An 8,861-nucleotide genomic window follows, 5' to 3' on the forward strand; every position below is an offset into this window, starting at 1 on the left:
CATAGATAGCCTTTATGATGTGGAGATATGTTCCTATTATCCCTAATTTTTCTAGTGTTTTGAACATGAAGTAGTGCTATATTTTGTCAAATGCTTTTTCTGCATCTATTGAGATGATCATATGATTCTTATCTTTAAGTCTATTGATGTGATGAATTACACTTATTGATTTCTGTATGTTGAACCAAGCTTGCATCCTGGGATGAACCCTACTTGATCATGGTGCACTATCTTTTTTGATACGTGTTTGTATTCGATTTGCCAGAAGTTTACTGAGAATTTTTGCATCTATGTTTGTTAGCGATATTGGTCTGAAGTTTTCTTTCTTTGATGTATCTTTGCTTGGTTTTGGAATCAGGGTGATATTGGCCTCGTAGAATGAGTTTGGAAGTGCTCCCTCTTTTTCTATTTCATGAAATAATTTCTAGAGTATAGGTATTAGTTCTTCTTTTTAGGTCTTGTAGAATTCAACTGAATATCTATCTGGTCCTGGGCTTTTCTTGGTTGGTAGGCTTCTGATGGCTTCTTCTATTTTCTTGCTTGAAATTGATCTGTTTAAATTGTGTATATCATTCTAATTCAATTTGGGCAACTCATATGCCTCTAGAAATTTGTTAATGCCATTAATATTCTCTACTTTATTAGAGTACAAGTTTTCAAAATAATTTCTAATTATCTTCTGTATTTCTGTAGTGTCTGTTGTGATATTTCCTTTTATAATCAATTTAAAATTTAATTTTAAATATCAAATTTAATTATTGTAATTTAAAATCTATTTTTCTCAAGGCAAATTCAGGTACTACTTTTGTAAGTTTAAGAATGTGTACATCACAAAGATAATAGGCCTTCTTTCTGGAGAGGGAAGAGATTTGGGGCATAAATGAGAGTTCCTTTTTACTATATTGCCCGAATTAAAAAAAAACAAAAAACAAAAAAAAAAAAACAGTGTCTTTCTGTTAAATTTAAAATAAATATATTTTGAAAATGAAACATCAGGGCCTGCTTCCTCCCCCACCCTGATGATGTCTCTAATTTAACCCCAAAAGGTAATGAAGATGAGAGAATGTCCAAATCAAAGTTTTTATCCTGAACTCAGTAAACCTGGGAGGGGAAAAAAATTATGCCATTATTTTCACCAGCCTCTAACTAAAATATAGCTTTTTTTTTTTTTTTTTGCATTTTAAATATAGGCAACAGACCATGGTAGTATCAGTACCTGCAAATTTGCCACCAAAAAAAATCACAGACATTTCCATATTATTACTGATACCCTAAAATATCATATATGAAATTATGACAGGTATCACAGTCACTGACAAATTTTCTTCTTTAATGTATTAAACATGTATATTACTATATTGCTTTAAAAAAAAAAAAACACTGTCTCACTATGTTGCCCAAGATGGATTCAAACTCACAATCCTTCAGCCTCAGCCTCCCAAGTAGCTGGGATACTATATCATATTTAAAAATATGTTGATATCTGCATTTCAGCATAATTGGTTTCCTTTGTTTTCCAGTGTACTTTACGTTGTGCATTTCAGAGCATTATTCTGAAAAGAATTATTGGATTTATAGATGGCCAAAGTGTGTCATGACTTGAATAAGGTCATGGGGAAAGAAGGGTGTGCTTAACTAGACCCAGCCCAGTCTAGTCCCAGGTAGCCTGGGACAAAAGCCCTGGGAAACCAAATCCCTGGGCAGCTTGTCCCCAGGACCCTCTTTTGAGGGACAGAGATGGGTTTCTGGAAAAGGTTCAGAAAGGTTTTGGAGAAAGCTCTATGAGTTGTCTCTGAAAGAAAAGGGACTCTGGGGCTCAGGGGAGTCCAGATAGCCCAGGCAGGGTAGAGTATGCAGCCAAGGTAGAGTGCCCTACAGGCACCTGCCTGCCTACCTGTCATCCTACTTACCACAGACGTCCTAGTTTTCACCATCTCCATGACTCCTGTTATGGTTTCTCCAAGACCATCCCAAATAATCTGCCCCATCCAATTCAAGCACTGAACAAGCATGGCAGTTTCTCCATCTGCCCACTGCCCCAGGAAGCAAAATCTTTTGAGCCACAGTTTATACTTAAGAAAGATTCTCCCTGCAAAATACATTTAGGACAAAGATAGAAGCTGGACAACTATAATGGGGACAAGCCAATGAGGTTAGGAGGCTCCTCTGGCAGCCTTCCAAACCTGTCATGATATGTCATAGACTTGGAATGGCCTGGTGTGGTCAAGCCCACGTCTGAAGATGGAGAGGGACCTACTGAGTCCTGGAACACCCTGACAGAGATCATACATCTCTGTTTGGCAGGTCACTTTTAGCTTTATCAGTCCAGGGACTTGTTTAGGCAGGGCTGCCTCATCAGTCCTGAGAGACTGTAAACTTGCTTTAAGAGGGATTTAGTTTCCCTCCATGGTTTGCTTCACTGCTAGGGGGAAAAAAATGACTGAAAATAACCCAAGTCAAGACTGGGGATGATGATGGATATTGGGAGAACAAGCAGAGATGGGCAGCACTGAGACCTCTCTCCCCAAAGCCTAGCCTGGTCAGCACAAGAACCAGTGGTGATAGTGACCCCCAGGAGGAACGGTTCTGTCCAGAGACTATCTCTGCACGCTGTCCTGTGTCCTCTTCCTACCCAAACCCTTATTATCCTCCCAGATTAGCTGGACTTCATTTCCCAAAGTCATTTCAACCCTCAAGGCTGCCCTGGCCCCCACAGAGGGTGTGAGACTGGGGTCTTCTGGGGAATTGGAGCAAAGTCATCTAAATTTCTGAGGGGGCAGAGAGATCTCAAAGGATGTTCTTAGAAGTCAATTAATGAATCCATTGCCCAACTAGTGAACCAAATCTGGAAACCATGAGACTCGATTCTCCTTTTGTGTGTGCTATAGTCCCCTCTGTCTTTTCTGAGCACTTATGATATGACCCATGCTGTTCTGGGCATTGGGGACACAAGTCCCAGCTAAGCAAAGTCAGTGTGCTCATGGAGCTGACACACTGATGGGAGAGACAGATGGCAAACAGGTTGTCTAACCTGTAAATAGACTGTGTCAGATGGTAGCAATACCCTAGAGACAAATAGAGCTGATAAAGTCAATAGGCCTAAAGAAATGTAAAGGAGGAAGCCATGCTGATATTTAGGGAGAGAGCATTACATTTAGGGTAATAGCCAGTGCTATAGCCTGGGAGAGAAAGGGAAGGAGGAATGATGGGCAAGGAGTAGCAAGATAGAGATCACATAGGGATTTTTAGATGTTGTTAGAACTATGGATTTTGCTTAGACTGGGTGGGAGTCATTGGAAGTTTTCAAGCAGAAGATGAACATGGGCTCAGCCTCTCAAGAGGCTGCTGTTTTGGGAATCACCTGGGGGGTTGAGAAACTAAGGGACTAATCACCTGGGAGAGAGAGAAACTAAGGGAGAAGTTGGGGAGAATGAAAACGGCACTCATCCAAGTACAGTGGTTGTGGCCCAGATTGGATAATGAAGGTGATAGTGGTTAGGTACTTTGAAGACACACAAGGTGGGGTTGCTGATGACTTGGGTGAAGGATACCATAGTCAAAGTTTCTATACTGAACGATTAGTCCAGAAACATGGTAAAGTGGAAAAGACTACAGAAAAAGCAGTTTAGTGGTATGAATGTGGGTGCAGTTTGGGATATGAATGGTAGCTTCACAGGATAGTTCATCTGTCTTGCTAGTTACAGGGAGAGACATTTTTCAGGGGGCAGGATAATCCTGGGTAAAAGTGATGCTTGGCTACAGAAAGACAGACACAAATGTTCATAACTTTATTCATAAGAATCTAAAATGAGAGACAACTCAAATATACATCAATGAGGCAATGGATAAACGAATTATGGTCCATTTGTACCATGAAACACTACTCAACAAGAAAAAGGAATGAGGGCTGGGGATGTGGCTCAAGCGGTAGCGCGCTTGCCTGGCGTGTGTGCGGCCCGGGTTCGATCCTCAGCACCACATACAAACAAAGATGTTGTGTCCGCCGATAACTAAAAAAATAAATAAATAAATATTAAAATTCTCTCTCTCTCTCTCTCTCTCTCTCTCTCTCTCTCTCTCTCTCTCTCCCTCTCTCACTCTCTCTTTAAAAAAAAAGAAAAAGGAATGAACTACTTATGTATGCAGCATTCTGGATGAATCTCATAGGCATTGTACTAAGAAACAAAGCGTATAAACTGTATGGTTTGTTTAATATGAAGTTTAAAAACAGGCAAAACTAAGATGGGGAGAGTCATTTCATTTGGAAAAGGGGATGGATTGGTGGGTGATGGGGCCGGTACATAAAGGGACTTTCTGAGGTGATGGTAATTGTTCCTATTTTTATCTGGTTAGAGATTACACAAATGAGTAAGAAAAAATTCACTAAACTGAATCTGATGTATGCATTTTATTGTGTGAAAATTAAACTTCAATTTCTTTCTTTAAAAAAATAAGACAATGAAAAAAAAATGACTGTTGGAAGTGAGCTCTACTTGAAACACCCAGCTCCTCATAACTGATGGTAAAAAAAAAAAAAAAAATGGAGTGCTGTCAAGAGGAAGCCAAAACATGAGTTGACTGTGACCACAAGGGAGGATTTTGTAGAAGCTTTCATCAAGCTGGAAGTTGCCTCTTGTGTGTTGGGGAGGACCCAGTGTCCAGCTAGGTGAAGGAAGGAGATTTGACCCTGGAATTTGGGTGTATCAGTTAGCTTTTATCACCTTTTATTTATTTATTTATATTTTGGGCAGCCTGACACATCTGGGAACCCTCCTTTTATTTGGAGAAGCCTAAGATTATGGATTGTTTTCTCCAGAGACAAGGGTACAGCCCAGAACCAAGCCCAGCTTCCTCCTTTTCTTGCCTCCCAGAGCTCTGAAGCTAAGGTAAGAGCCACAGAAAAGCAGGGACAGTTGAGAATGTGATCACAGACAGAAAACAGCGGTGCCAGCAGCAGCAGCAGTGCCTAGCCACACTCCTCGTGTGGCCAGTCTTCTGATCAATCCCATAAACCACCCTGTAATCATCTAATAACTCCTTCTTCGGCTTAGGCCACTCAGTCAGTTTCTGTGGTTTGTGAACAAACACCCTGGCTGGTAAGTGCTGTATTGGAAGAGTTCAGAGCTAAGCGTCAGAAAGATTTGGGTCACTCTGGTTTGTCAAGTTCTGGACAGTCAGAGGGAGCTGGTCCCATGACCAGCTCAGGTCATGCAGGAGAGCCATTGGACAGGGAGTGGCCCTGTAAAGACAGGGAGAGCTGTGGAAGGCAGGTCCAGGGCCCACTGGCCCAGCCAGGGATACTAGTTGTAGCTCTGTGGGTGGGGGCTGGGGCTCTCCATTCCTGCTGGATTCAAGGTCAAGGTGAAGCAGTTCATGGGACTGAACCAAATCCACAGCGCTGGAACCTCACAACTTAGTCAGAGCTTTAGGAGCAACTTTTAGGGAATGAGGCCCCAGTATCCTGCCTTAGGAATATCTCCTGGATACAAAGCACAGACTGGGCCTCAGGGCTTCTTCAGCCAAAGAAGAGTGACCTTAAGATGTGAGATACACTTTAGAGGTCATGGCAGAGGGGTGTGCATGCATGCACACACACGTATTAGCTCCCTCAAAGAGGAATGCAGGAAAAAGACAAGAGAGTGCCAGGACAACCCCACTGAAGAGAGGAAGCCAAAACATGAGTTAATGTGACCACAAGGGAGGATTTTGTAGCTTTGATCAGGCTGGAAATTGCCTTTTGTGTGTTGGAGCAGACCCAATGTCCAGCTAGGGTGAAGGAAGGAGATTTGACCCTGGAATTTGGGTGTATCAGTTAGCTTATGCCTTTAAAATAATAAGCATTTACTATTGTTCATGTGTCTAGGTCAGTTGGGTAGTTCTTGTAGTATCGTCTGGGATCACACATGTGTCTACTGTCAGCTGGGCTGAGTCCTAGTGGGTCTTGACTGGGCTCTCTGACATGTTTGGGCAGCAGCTCACAGTTTATCTAATACAGCCTGAGCTGAGAAGCTTGTCTCTGTTCCAAGTGGTCTCTCATCCTCCCAAGGATTAGTCTGAACTTTGTTCACCTGATCATAGCAACATTCAAGAGACCAAGCCGAAGCAAGCAGTGCCTCTTGAGATCTAGGCTCAGAACAAACATCACCTTCCATCAGCCAAAGCAAGTCAGCTGTCCAAATCAGATTCTAGGGTAGGGAAACAGACTCCACTTCTCATTGGGAGGAACTGTAAGATGAGGAGAAGGAGCATGAGGCTGAGCATGCCCTTTTGGGTGAGTAGAACCCACCTACTGATGTTGAGGAGCAAGATTTTATCATCTCTTACCTCTTCTTCTCTTACCAGTTTCTCCTGGGCACCAACCTCTCACTGATCCCTGATTCACATCAGCCAGGCCTCCCTTGGGGAAAGACTCTAGGCTCCAAAACCAGCCCCCTCTCAATTACCCCAACTTCTTCCAGGTCTTCACAATTTTTCCTTCTGCTCACCGCTAGGAGAAAAAGAACCTGAGAAATCCTCTCTGTCCTAGAGTCAGGGTAGGTTTAGCAACAGATTTCATCTCTAAACAGCAATAATGATGATATGAACAGCTTTCATTTACTTAGCATCTACTATGTTCTTCTCCAATATTATTCTGGGATTATTCTTCTTATTGTTACTGGTGCAACATAGAGCATTCACTCTCTTGAGAGGGATTATAAGGCATTGTCTGAGGGAGTTTTGTGATCACTTGGCATTGTCTTCTGTGGTTGTAGAGAAGGTGGTGGTAGCAGGCATACCTGGTGGGGACTATAAGTCCTGTGCCCGTACAGGTGGGGCAGATCAGGATAGAGTGAGGCTACCAGTATTTTAAAAAGAACTCCACACTAAGAAAGGTGTCTCTGATTTTCAGTGAGCAGATTCACTTGAGATCCTCAGCATTTAGGACCACACATGCAGCAGATACTGCTCTTGGCTCTTACCTCTTCCAACTACCAGGACCTGTGATTTTTTTTTTTTTTTTTTTTTTTTTTTTGCCCCAAAGTTTTATTTGGCCAGTTGAGTCCATTCTATTCATCTGTAACCAGGTGTTAACTACCTATCCCCAGTTGCCCTCAACTAATGGCTGATGGGTTATGTCATAAGTATCTGCTAGAATTTAGATCTAAAATGCCCCTAAAGGCCCTTGTGTTAAAGTCTTGGACCTCAGTTTAGTGCTATCAGAAGGTGGTAGAATCTTTAAGAGGTGGGGCCAGTGAAAGGTCTTCAGGTAACTGAAGAGTGCTCTTAAAGGGAATGTGGGATGCGGGTGTCTTCTTTCTTTACATTCCAGCTTCCCTGAGGTGAGCATGTTGTTCCACCACGTACTCCCACTTTGATGTGCTCCTCACCACAGGGCCAAAGTAATGGGGCCAACTGACCATGGCCTGAAACTTCTAAAACTGTGAGTCCAAATAAACCTTACCTCTTTTAAAGTCAATTTATCACAGGTAAATGATTTGTTATAGTAAACAAAGCTGACTAATTCAGTTTTCCCAGCTCCCTCTCTGATTTCTCTCCCTGGTCTCACTTCCTTACTTTCCTACTAGAGGTCCTGGGATCTCTTCACAAACCTTTGTCCCAGGATCTACTGAAGGCAATAGTCCAAGAGCCTACCTTTGGTGAGGCCAACCCTTCAAGCTAGTGGTCGCCTGAAAGGCCGACACTAAGCCTGACCTCTGCTTTATGGCTTAAGCTACCTGAAAGTAATAGATATTTCAGCTGCCCATGCAGAAATCATCTCCATCCCCAAGGTATTCAAGCCAGAAGACACATAAAAGGCAAATTTACTTTCCTGTAAATTCTCCCTCGCATACCTATGAATTCCTCCATATGGCTACCAAGGACTCTTGACTGAAGGGCAGGGATGACACATAAGGTCTATCTCTAATTAATTAATAGAAGATAACTGGGTGCTCCATTCAGGGTCTATGAATATAATTAGTGACGTCAGCCTCCCATATTGGAAGGTTTTTTTGGGGTGAGCATTAGCCTTATATTTGTCACCATAGCTCTAGAAGTAAATGAGTTCCTTTACAGCAAAGCTGGATGGATTTTTCCTTGGCATTCCTGTTCCACCAAGGCTCTCTCTGGCTCTGGCTGAGATACTTCCTTCATCTATCTGACTTGCTCCAACCCAAACAGCAAATTTGTGAAGTGAGCATGGCTACCCATTTTATGAATGAGGAAACCAAGGCTTTGAGCTAGTAAGTGAATTTCCCAGCATCACAGAATTTATAGGGATAGAACAGAGGTTTTTAATCAGATCTATCTGACACCAAAGCTCCCATCCTATGTCCTTCCTAGAGAAAGCAGTAGAAAAGGGCTTTAATCAAAGAGAATAGCCCCACATCTCTTTTAGTTAAAAGAAGCCTTCTGCCAACCCATGCCTTACATACTTAGCTATCTTCTCCAATCCCCACCCCACAGACACCCCAAGTAATTCCTCTGCCAGGCCCAGGCCCCACCATCTCTGGTCCAGACTGTCTCACCTCCACCTGGGCCACTCGCTCCTACTTACTTGCTGTCATTGAGCAGCTGTCTCTAAGAGAGGGCTGCAGGTCGCCTGGGAATACCAGAGGCAAAATTTTAACTAGAGCAGATGTGATTGGGGAGCTTCCAAACCTCCAAGTTATGGAAAAACCCAGCAGAGGCCTTCCAGGATGGTGACTCAGCTCCCACAGGCAGGGGCTGCAAATGGGGTCTGTGGACCACAGCCGAGGCTGGAGCCCACTCACTAGGCTAGCTGGCCTGCTCACCCAGGGTTTGTCTCCTATACTGTTCCAGGAGCAGTTCAAGACTTCACTTCAGATACATTCCCATTGCTGCACATCTGGGCCCTGTTC

The sequence above is a fragment of the Callospermophilus lateralis genome, chromosome 3, assembly GCF_048772815.1.
Source record: "Callospermophilus lateralis isolate mCalLat2 chromosome 3, mCalLat2.hap1, whole genome shotgun sequence".
NCBI lineage: Eukaryota > Metazoa > Chordata > Mammalia > Rodentia > Sciuridae > Callospermophilus > Callospermophilus lateralis.